The sequence below is a fragment of the Taudactylus pleione genome, unplaced genomic scaffold, assembly GCF_031769625.1.
Source record: "Taudactylus pleione unplaced genomic scaffold, aTauple2 ptg000089l, whole genome shotgun sequence".
In the NCBI taxonomy this organism is placed as follows: Eukaryota; Metazoa; Chordata; class Amphibia; order Anura; family Myobatrachidae; genus Taudactylus; species Taudactylus pleione.
The window spans coordinates 10,121,220-10,133,857 of NW_028284491.1; positions in this window are offsets into that span (position 1 = coordinate 10,121,220).

The following is a 12,638-nucleotide window of genomic DNA, read 5'->3' on the forward strand; positions in this document are numbered from 1 at the left end:
CAAGAAAACGGAATTCAATTCAAACCAAACAGGACGAAAGTATCCAGTTAAGGATTCCATCTCATGTGAGACCGAAGGAGTGATATACAGTCAGGTGCATAAATATTGGGACATTGACAGAATTTTCATATTTTGGCCTCTATTCAAAATGGCTTTGAAATGAAACAAACAAGATGTGATTTAACTGCAGACTTTCAGATTTAATTTGAGGGTAATTACATCCAAATCAGGTGAACGGTGTAGGAATTACAACGGTTTCTATATGTGCCTCCCACTTTTTAAGGGGCCAAAAGTAATGGGACTCAAAAGCTATTTCATGGACAGATGTGGGCTATTCCCTCGTTATTTCATTATCAATTAAGCAGGTAAAAGGTCTGGGGTTGATTCTAGGTGTGACATTTGCATTTGGAATCAGTTGCTGTCGACTTTCAATATGAGATCCAAAGAGCTGTCACTATCAGTGAAGCAAGCCATCATTAGGCTGAAAAATCTAAACAAACCCATCAGAGAGATAGCAAAAACATTAGGTGTGGCCAAATCAACTGTTTGGAACATTCTTAAAAAGAAAGAACGCATCGGAGAGCTTAGCAACACCAGAAGACCACGGAAAACAACTGTGGTGGATGACTGAAGAATTATTTCCCTGGTGAAGAAAAACCCCTTCACAACAGTTGGCCAAATCAAGAACACTCTCCAGGAGGTAGGTGTATATGTGTCAAAGTCAACAATCAAGAGAAGACTTCACAATAGTGAATATAGAGGGTTCACCACAAGATGTAAACCATTGGTGAGCCTCAAAACAGGAAGACCAGATTAGAGTTTGCCAAACAACATCTAAAAAAGCCATTACAGTTCTGGAACACATCCTATGGACAGATGAGACATAGATCAACTTGTACCAGAGTGATGGGAAGAGAAGAGTATGGAGAAGGAAAGGAACTGCTCATGATCCAAAACATACCACCTCATCAGTGAATCATGGTGGTGGTAGTGTCATGGCATGGGCATGTATGGCTGCCAATGGAACTGGTTCCCTTGTTTTTATTGATGATGTGACTGCTGACAAAAGCAGCAGAATGAATTCTGAAGTGTTTCGGGCAATATTATATGCTCATATTCAGTTAAATGCTTCAGAACTCATTGGACGGCGCTTCACAGTGCAGATGGACAATGACCCGATGCATACTGCAAAAGCAACCAAGGAGGTTTTTTTAAGGCTAAAAAGTGGAATGTTATGCAATGTCCAAGTCAATCCCCTGACCTGAATGCGATTGAGCATGCATTTCACTTGATGAAGACAAAACTGAAGGGAAAATGCCCCAAGAACAAGCAGGAACTGAAGACATTTGCAGTAGAGGCCTGGCAGAGCATCACCAGGGATGAAACCCAGCGTCTGGTGATGTCTATGCGTTCCAGACTTCAGGCTGTAATTGCCTGCAAAGGGTTTGCAACAAAGTATTAAAAAGTGAAAGTTAGATTTAGGATTGTTTAGTTTGTCCCATTACTTTTGGCCCCTTAAAAAGTGGGAGGCACATATAGAAACCGTTGTAATTCCTACACCGTTCACCTGATTTGGATGTAATTACCCTCAAATTAAATCCGAAAGTCTGCAGTTAAAGCACATCTTGTTTGTTTCATTTCAAAGCCATTATGGTGGTGAATAGAGGCCAAAATATGAAAATTCTGTCAATGTCCCAATATTTATGCACCTGACTGTACCTATTAGAGTGCCCATGTGGCATTCAATATATCGGCCAAACGAAAAGAAAAATAAAAGTACGAATATCAGAACATATATACAACATCAAGAAAGGCCTCACTACTATGGGGCGTGGCTTGGCAGCCAACTGAGAAAGCTGGGCTTCCCTGCAGCTCCCGAGTGACATACCGCCGTCCGGCTACTGATGACACTCTAGGGGGCCATAAATGGTGTATCACCGCCCATAATAACCCCCTCAGATTACCCTGTGTGTCCGGTGCTGTGATCGCGGAATCGGGGAGTAGCTGGACGCTCCCGCGGATTGCAGCCTGGTCCTCCCATAAAAGCCGGGGCCTCGATTTATAACCTGAAGTCCGGAGGTGTGGCCGCGACTAGACATCGGCGCTTGCTCGCCAGTCTACGGGAGCGCGGTCCCCCCTGCCTGCTCTGCTGTCATCCTCCCTGAGCTGCCCTGCCGGAGGGGGAGAGGTAGCTGCCACCTGCTGTCCGGCTGTCAGCGCCGCTGGGACTCACCGCCCGGAGGTGTGCGGTAAGAGCTGTATACACCCACACACTCTTATGAGGATGCCAATCTGTTCTTTCTGACCCAGCTCACTTTTCCTGCCACCATACTCTGCACCACAGCCCACTAGCTACCTGGGCTGTGTAGTAATCAAGGAGCATAACTTACCAGCCCTCAACAGGGAGCCATTTTCTTCCATCTCTAATCAAGTTTCTAATGGTGCAAGCTGGATTCTGCTGCAATTATAGCTCCATCTATATATAACTGCAATAATCTACAATCATCTATAACACTCATTATTGGGGCTTTTTTACTTACTATAATCTAGTGAGTGTTAACTGATTATAATCTACTTGAGAATTTCTTTTTCATCTCCTGCAAGGTGGAATTACAGCGCCATCTAGTGCTGCTTTCATATATTGCCTTATAAATGGATATACCATTAGCCGACTTTCTTCTTTTTATCTAGTCATGATGCTCCAGATGTTTTTTCTTCTATAAATCACGCTGTGACCTACGCTTGCTCCAGAGAATTCATTGCGCTGTTCAGATAGCATTCGCTAATGTTCCCCTTCCTCATCTCTGGAAATCTCGGCACACTTGATTGATTAATCCGTTTTGTCATTCCAATATGTCACAGAAAAATCGCAAAAATTCTGCTGCTCCCAAGCCTAGCATACTCAGAGCATGGGAAAAATCTGGTTCTCTGACTCGCCAAACGCCGATTGCAGACACTGTCTCCGACGTTGAGGAAGATACCTCTGCGGATGCCGTTCTGACAACCAAAGACATTATAGCTATTGTTACTAAAACTATCCAGTCAGAAATGAGGTCGGTGCTCACAGAATTTAAAACTGAATTAGCAGATCTTGGTTCCCGCACAGATGCTCTGGAACAGAAGATGGACGAAGTCTGTCAATACCAAAGCGTAGTGGAGCAAGAACTTGCTGATCTGCACTCGGAATTTGATACGTATAAAGATCACCTGGAGGATTTAGAGAACCGGAACCGACGGAACAATATCCGAATCCGCAACATTCCCGAAGACATAACGGCAGATACTCTGCCTGGGTTCTTGGAAGGACTTTTTTTTCACTTGCTACCAGATATATCAAAAGATATGCTCCACTTGGATAGAGCGCATAGGGCATTGCGGCCGAAACCCCCTCTGAACCATCCTCCAAGGGATGTTATCTTAAGATTTCATTATTATAAAACAAAAGACCGGATCATGCATTCTGTCCGTGGCTTATCTACAATCTCCTATTCGGAGTATCAACTTCAAGTATTCCAAGACCTTGCTCCGTCTACTCTTAAGAAACGCCGGGACCTTGTCAATATAACCAAAACATTGCGAAATCATTCTATTAGATATAAATGGGGTTTTCCCTTTCAACTCCAAATCACAAGGAATGGAGGCACATATATTGTTAAAACCCCTACACAAGGCTACAAGCTTCTAAAAACTTTCGGTCTTATTGATGATCTTCCTGAATCCATCCGTAAACAAATTGCCTCACCACAGCAAAGCCCTTCAGTACCATCCCCCGAATGGTCTCAGGCCTAACTGATGTTGTTTATTTCAAATTGGCATCGTGTCAATGTCCTATTTTTGTGCTTCCTAAATGCTTTCTTCTTAGGTGAAGTCACTGTTTGTTAATTTGGTAACACCCCGGGTTACTCATTCTTCTTAAAATATAATGTCTGTATGTTTATTGTTGTTAATAAGATGTCATAGTTCATCTGTTATGTTAGCTATATTTTTAGGATGGTTTGGGTTCCCAAGTAGAACCATCCTTTCCTGGGTTGGAACGTTAATGAGTACCCTTTTTTCATATTTACAGTGATCCTACATTTATTATTATGTTATTTTTGATATTTTTCGCTCACGATGTCTACAATATTTTCCTTTTGTCTGTTACCTCTATCACAATCTCTGGACAAGTGGTCACAGCTTCTATACTGTCCTAGTATACATGTACTATATATCTTTAGTTCTTCTACTTTTTATTTTCTTTCTCTGTCATGCCTCCCGCCAAAGGGAAGGTATTTGTAATGCCTTCTCTTTCAAATTTAGGCCTGTCCTTTGTGTTGGTCAAGGTCTTTTCTTTTCTACTACCTTGGTAGTTCCTGATCTCTTTCCTTTCTCCCCTAATTTGTCCTCTTTTTTCCCCTGGATCTCTAACCAGTCAATATGTCCAATTCATAAACTACGCAATTATCTAGATACATATCCACCATGAAGTTAAAGGTTCTTACGTTAAATGTCAACGGGTTAAATTCCCCCACTAAAAGGGCCATGGCCATCCAATTTTTCCATCGTCGTAGACCAGATGTTGTTTTCTTGCAGGAGACGCATCTTAAAGCCCCTCATCCATCTCTAGCAAGCAAAATATACTCACAGGTTTACTATTCGAATATGTCAGCTAAGCGTAGAGGCACGGCAATTATGCTACATAGGGACTTCCCTATCATTATAGACAAAGTGATATCTGATGACCAGGGCCGGTATATCATCATATCAGGGACGTATAGTAACTCACCGATTGTTTTAGCATCGGTATATGCCCCGGCCATGCAGCAGGCATCCCTATTTACTATCCTCTTCAATCATATATCCCAACTCCCACAGGGCCTCATTATTATTGGGGGGGATCTTAACACCATTTCAAATCACATTCTAGACAGATCTCGTCCCGTCTCAATCTATTCCACTCAATCTAAACTCACCAAATGACTTCATTCACACATGTCACTTAACGATCTTTATGACGCATGGAGAACTCTTCATCCCTCAGCTAGAGGTTATACACATTATTCCCCGCCACATAATATTCATACACGAATCGATTACTTTTTAGTTGACCGGGCATCCACCCAAAGGCTCTTGGGGGCACAGACCTTACCTATCCCTTGGTCAGATCATCTAGCTATCGAGATGGAGCTTTTGGTTACAAGCCCGACACCCTCGACCCGTTGTTGGCATTTAAATGAGTCTTTGTTAATGAAACAGGCTCATATAGCACAAATTACATCTGCTTTAAAAGATTTTTACGCCACTAATTTCACTCCGGATATCTCCCCCTCAATACTTTGGGAAGCTCATAAGTCCACACTGCGGGTTTTTTTCATCAGCCTATCTTCTGCTCAGAGAAAGGCGGAACTCACGCGTATAAATGAACTGGAATCAATATTATCCTCCCTCACGCAACTCCATCAACGTTTTCCCAAAAAACGCACGTATCTAAAAATTTTATCTGTAACGGGTCAGCTATCTCAGATTCTTTCTAAAAAAACGGCGAATGCCCTATTGTGGACACGCCAGAGATTTTATGAGAAATCTAACAAGGCAGACACATTATTGGCCCGCCAACTAAGAGCCAAGCATACTCGTAACAGGATTATCTCCTTAAGAGATTCGAATGGCTCACTAATTCATGATCCCAAGGCTATGGCTAATCTATTTCGGGAATACTATTCATCTCTATATAACCTCCCACCTGTAGACATAAATACCCCCCACACTATTAATGAAATACACCAATATTTGGAATCTTGTCAATTACCTAAACTCTCTGAATCACATATTACCTTACTTAATGCCCCTATCACTGAAGAGGAGATTATAGCAGCCATAAAGCATCTACGTAGGTCAGCTGCCCCTGGTCCTGACGGATTTTCCGCTCTCTATTATAGAAAATTTACTATATGCCTACTTCCTATGCTTAAGCTACTCTTCAATTCTTTGTTGGAGGGTAAATCGCTAGATGCGGCCACCACCAGGGCCAATATAGTTGTCATTCCTAAGCCTGATCGAGACCCCCTGGAGTTGAAAAATTATAGACCAATCTCACTTCTGAATGTAGACTTAAAGTTGTTGGCTAAGATCCTAGCTAATCGGTTAGCCCCAATTTTACCCCATCTGGTTCACTCGGACCAGGTGGGCTTTATCTCCAATAGGCAGGCCTCAGACAATACGAGACGTCTGATCGATCTAATACAAATTGCTCAGGGCAGATCAGACCCGACCCTGGTGGTGGCTCTCAATGCTGAGAAGGCCTTCGACCGTGTAGCTTGGCCCTTTATTCAGCAAACTTTGCTTAACATGGGGTTCTCGGGTGCGTTCTATAATGGATTACTCTCATTATACCATAATCCATCAGCTTCCGTTTTAGTTAATGGTCTAACTTCCGACCCTTTTTCCATCTATAACGGCACTCGTCAGGGTTGCCCCCTATCCCCTCTCATATTTGCGTTGGTGATGGAACCCCTAGCTTCAAAGATTAGATTGAGTTCGAATATCTCTGGTATTCGAATTGGTAATACTGATCACAAGATCGCTTTATACGCTGACGATGTGATTCTAACTCTAACTGACCCCCATTCATCCCTCCCAAATCTTTTTTTCGAGATAGACAAATACAGCACATTCTCTAATTTTAAAATTAATACAGATAAGACGGAGATTTTAGACTTACAAACCCCCCCTGCTGACCTTCGCATTCTTCAAGCTGCATTCCCTGTCCGCTGGCAAACGGATAAGATAAAATATTTAGGGGTTTATTTAACTAAGACGTATTCCTCCTTATACGCAGCCAATTTTCCTAGACTATTTGCCTCCATTAAATCCGACCTTCATACATGGAATAAATCTTTAATCTCTTGGATAGGACGTATGGCATCAATTAAAATGAACATTCTACCTCGACTGCTATATATGTGGCAGACTCTCCCGATACATATCCCAATCACAATCCTGAAAAATATTCAAGTAGAGATCTCACATTATATATGGGCTGGCAGACGACCCAGAGTAAGGATGCGCTTGTTGCAAAAACCTCGTAGTGATGGAGGGCTGGGTATTCCTGATCTAATCAAATATTATCGGGCAACCCACTTAGTCCCGTGTGTTCTCTGGCACGCTCCGCCTAGCCAGAGAGTTTGGACATCTATTGAAGCCGGAGCATTATCTGTTTATTCTCCCTATTCTTTCCTTTGGTGCCCTGCCCTTTTACGATCACCTAAGCTAAACATACTTTCCACTGTTCGCTTTACGATTTCGATTTGGAACCAATGCTCCTGTCTCTATAATATTTGCTCATCTCATCCCTTAATGGTCCCTCTATGGAACAATCCTGAATTTGTCCCAGGTACACAACATAAATCCTTTCACCAATGGACTAAATCTGATATCTTATTTTTATTTGATTTAGCTCCCTTACAGACTTTCCCGGAATTTGTTGAATTGCAATCTCAATTCTCCCTACCCAATAACGTTTTTTTCCAGTACCTTCAATTACGCCATTTTTATCACTCCCAGATGCAAACCTCTATAATAGCTGATAAAACTACTCTTGAATCACTCTGTTTACACCCTCACTCAACTAAGGGTCTTATTTCCACAATTTATCAATCATTAATCCACCATAATCAACCCGTAAAAGAAGCCCATGAGGAGGCCTGGGAGAGAGAGGCGGGCGAGATATTAACCCCTGAGGAATGGTCAGATATAAGGAATGAGATTGCAAAGAGCTCTATTTCAGTCTGCATACAGGAAAACTCCTACAAAGTTTACTATAGGTGGTACCTGGTCCCCACTCGACTTCATGCTATTTACCCCTCTTCCTCTAATCTGTGCTGGAGGCTTTGTGGCCAGGTGGGATCTATGCTGCATGTCTGGTGGTCCTGTTCTTGTATTCAGAGGTATTGGGTGGATATACATAAATTGATTAAGGATGTAGTTGATATTCAAGTCCCAAATACTCCTTTATACACCCTCCTTTCTCGGCCTATTCCGAATACCACACGAGCCGAACTGAAATTAATCAAACATATATTGAATGCAGCTAAATGTACGATTGCCTCCCTTTGGAAGTCATCCACTCCCCCTTCTGTTTTAGCTACTATTAACGCCATATGGCATACCTATAAAATGGAACGAGTTACAGCTGTCCTACATGACACTCCAGATCATTTTATTAAAACATGGTCCCCGTGGACCGCTCATTTTTCAGCTGAACCACCCCTGACAACGATTTAGTTTTGTCTTATTTGGACATAATTTGTCTCAGCGATTTTGCTCTCTAATTGACTGGTACCCCTCCCTCTTCCCTTCTCTTTTTCCCACTTTTCACTATTCTATATAACCTATTCTTTTGCATTTTTGTATTCAATTATTACATATATGTTTCTGTATCTATATACAATATATTCCTTTTTTGTGATATTTGTTTACTAATTCTAATGTTATTGTAGTTCACAGAGTTTTTTATTGTGATTATGTTATTTTATTTTCTGTGTCAATTATGGTAATGTTACTATTTTAAATGGAATATGAAAAATGTTTCAATAAAAATATTTCTCAAAAAAAAAAAAAGGCCTCACTACACACAGTGTATCAGCCCATTTTTAGTGCAAATGGTATTTTATTGGAAAAAAATCAATAGAATAACAGTACAAATACTTATAAACAATATCCGGGTCATTGCTGAAAGACAATGCAGAAATAGCAAGACACTGGAAAACATGAATAATCAAGAACAAAAAATTGCCAGTGACATCATAAAATATCAAAACAAGCCCTTATATATGGAAATATATAAAATACAAATAAAATTATAAAAAGGAGAAAAGAAAGAAAAAAACAAACAAAAAAAAACCACAGACAAAGACAACTAGACAACAAGGTAACAAGGGGGGAGGGAAGAAGGGGAAAGTAATAGATATAATAGATTGGGGAAATAGAGAACACTTACCTCAGATCAAGTTGTATAATCTCGGGTTCATCAGTACCCATTAAAAAGGGTATTATTGAAATTTTGAGCCAAATACAAGGGCGTAGTTTTTATCACTATTTGGGACAGGTCTAGGAAATTGAAGGACCGGAAGAGGATAAGATATTTTTGAAGATCACAGAGTCTTTGAAATCTATTCAGCGAAGCCAGGTATTCCTGAAGAACTCATAATCGCCATCAGCAGAGGACAGTATATCATCCATTTCCATATATAGATCCAGCCTAGTGAACCATTCCATAACTGTTGGAGGAGAGGAGGAGCGCCATTTCACCGGAATAACTGCTTTAGCAGCATTATTCAAATGACATAAAGTTTTCTTATATTTCGAGACGGGTCTGGACGATAGATGAAACAACCAAAACGTTGGATCTGTAGGGACCGGTTCATCTAAAATTTTTGCAAAAAGGTTGAGGACTTCGTTCCAAAAGGGCTGAAGGATAGGGCATTGCCACCAGATATGTAGTGGGTTACCTGGGGTCCCAGAGCAGTGCCAACATATATTCGGAACCCCAATCCCCATCTTAGAAAGGGTATCTGGGCATCTATACCATCGTGATAACAGTTTATATTGGGTTTCCCTGACGCCAACACTAGGAGAGCAAGCGTGGGCCAACTTAAATATTTTCTCCCACTCCTCATCAGTTAGGCTGACTCCAAGCTTCTGGTCCCAAACCTTAGTAAAATTGGGGAGAGAGAGGCTAGCGTCCACCGACAAGAAATTATAAATCAGCGAGGTAGTGTGGGTCGGAGGGATAGGGCTAATACATAATTGTTCAAATGGAGTTTAAGGCAAACAGAGAGTCTTAGGGGGACCAAGAGATTGCAGAAAGTGACGCAACTGAAGGTAGTGCCAGTATTCTCGTGAAGATAAATTCCACTTCCTACAAACCTCATCAAAGGGCATAAAGCTACCGCCACTCACCAGCTGTCCGAACCTAAAAAGTCCTACCGCTAACCAGGGGTGGAAAATCTTAACATCCATACCTGGAAGAAATTGTTTGTTAAAAAGGAATGAGGTGAGGGAGGAATGAGATGAAGATATCGAGGGGGACTTCCGTAATGTTTTCCAAGAACTTAAGGTAGGGCCAATGATAGGATGACAAATTTTGGGATGGACAGGAAGCCATGGGGCTATCGATAAGGGGATCGTCAGCATCTGGTTCTCAATTTGCACCCATTGTTTAGGGGTGTCAGGTCTGGACCAGGACAAAATTCTGTGGAGGATACAGGCCTGATAGTAACCTTTAATATTTGGGAGGCGTAAACCCCCTCGATCTTTATGATGAAACATAATATCTAATTTCAAACGGGGCCTGCCACCTCCCCATACAAATTCTCTAATAAGAGCCTGGACTTCCAAAAACCATCTAGGAGGTAATTTAATTGGGAGGGTTTGTAACAAGTAGAGGATCCTAGGGAGAGAATTCATTTTGAGGGAGAGGTCTCTAGTAAGATTAACTCCCAGATATGTAAGCTGGGAAGAATGCCAGGTAAAAGGGAATGCTGATTTAAGGCCTGTAACCATCTGTGGAGGTGCCGTAATATTCAAGGCCACCGATTTAGAATAATTAACTTTAAAATTGGAGAGATCTCCAAAAATCTTGAATTCCTCTAGTAGATTCGGTAGTGAAATAATGGGATTTGTAATTGTGGCCAATAAATCATCGGCAAATAGGGCTAATTTGTATTCATCACTATGTAACCTAAAGCCAGATATGCTCGGATTTAGCCTAATCGACCTTGCCAGAGCCTCCATACAAATAATCAAAATCAGGGGGGATAAGGGACAACCTTGTCTAGTTCCATTGTTAATGAGAAGGAGTCAGAAAGAGAACCGTTAACCCTAACGCGGGCAGAGGGGGAACGATAAAGAGCAAGGATGCGTTGAAGGCAAACAGGGCCCAGTCCCAGGTGTCTCAGTATTCCAGACATAAAACTCCAATCTACCCTGTCAAACGCCTGTCAAACGCCTTCTCGGCATCAGTAGACAGCAGGATAGCTGGGGTATCTGTAGACGAGATATAATGAATGAGGGCTATGATTTTGGAGGTATTGTCCCTAGCTTCACGGCCCGGGACAAATCCTACCTGATCATTATGAATCAGAGAGGGTAAGAAATGCTTTTATCTGTTTGCGAGAAGTTTTGCATACAATTTAACGTCTATGTTGAGAAGGGAGATTGGACGGTAACTGGGACAAAGGGAAGGGTCCTTGCCTTCCTTAGGGATGACCGTTATATGGGCTTCTAAGGATTGGCATGAAAAAGGAGTCTTCTCAGAAACCGAATTAAATGCCACCAACAATGGAGGAGCCAATTTGTCCTGAAAAGCTTTATAATAATTTATAGAGAATCCGTCAGAGCCAGGACTTTTCCCGGAAGGGGTGGATTTAATAGCCTCCAACAACTCAGGCAGAGTGAAGAGTCTCCAAGTCCTCACTGGCAAGGTTGTCCAGCCTGGGAAATCTAATTCTAGTGAGATAGGCTTCAATTGCCTGTTGTTTCCCAAGAACTACAGCAAAAAGGAGAGGGGGGGGAGGAGCAGGCGCACACTATAAGCACTAAGAATACAAATGATCAAAATATCTATAATAGACTGCAATAATTAACATGGTTTTAAATGTTTGGCCAAAGATGTTTGCCCACCTACCACGTCACGGTGAACCTTATACAGGTGTGTTAGTATTAGAGATGTTAGGGACCCACCTGTATAAGGTTCATCATGATGCGGTAGGTGGGCAAACATCTTTGGCCAAACATGTACTAAGAAACCTTACATTTAAAACCATGTTAATTATTGCAGTCTATTATAGATATTTTGATCATTTGTATTCTTAGTGTTTATAGTGTGCACCTGCTCCTTCCCCCCCCTCTCCTTTTTGCTGTAGAACTACTGGTCTCAGCATGGTAGCACCTATTACCATGTTTAATACTAGGATGTGCAGCCCAGCCCCTCCCATTTCCTGTGTGTGTGTATTTAAGGTACATTCTGAAGGTGAGACCCCTTTGGGCTAGCACTCTTCCTGCCTGCCCCAGGTGATTTTAACTGGCATGGGTCCTTGCATTGCAGTACACACATCTAATGGGCTCTATGATAGGTAAGACCTAGATAAATTAATTAGTGTGTTCGTATTAGAGATGTTAGGGACCCACCTGTATAAGGTTCACTGTGACGTGGTAGGTGGGCAAACATCTTTGGCCAAACATGTACTAAGAAACCTTACATTTAAAACCATGTTAATTATTGCAGTCTATTATAGATATTTTGATCATTTGTATTCTTAGTGCTTATAGTTTGCACCTGCTCCTCCCCCCCCCTCTCCTTTTTGCTGTAGAACTACTGGTCTTAGCATGGTAGCACCTATTATCATGTTTAATATTAGGATGTGCAGCCCAGCCCCTCCCATTTCCTGTGTGTGTGTATTTAAGGTACATTCTGAAGGTGAGACCCCTTCTTTGGGCTAGCACTCTTCCTGCCTGCCCCAGGTGATTTTAACTGGTATGGGTCCTTGCATTGCAGTACACACATCTAATGGGCTCTATGATAGGTAAGACCTAGATAAATTAATTAGTGTGTTAGTATTAGAGATGTTAGGGACCCACCTGTATAAGGTTCACCGTGA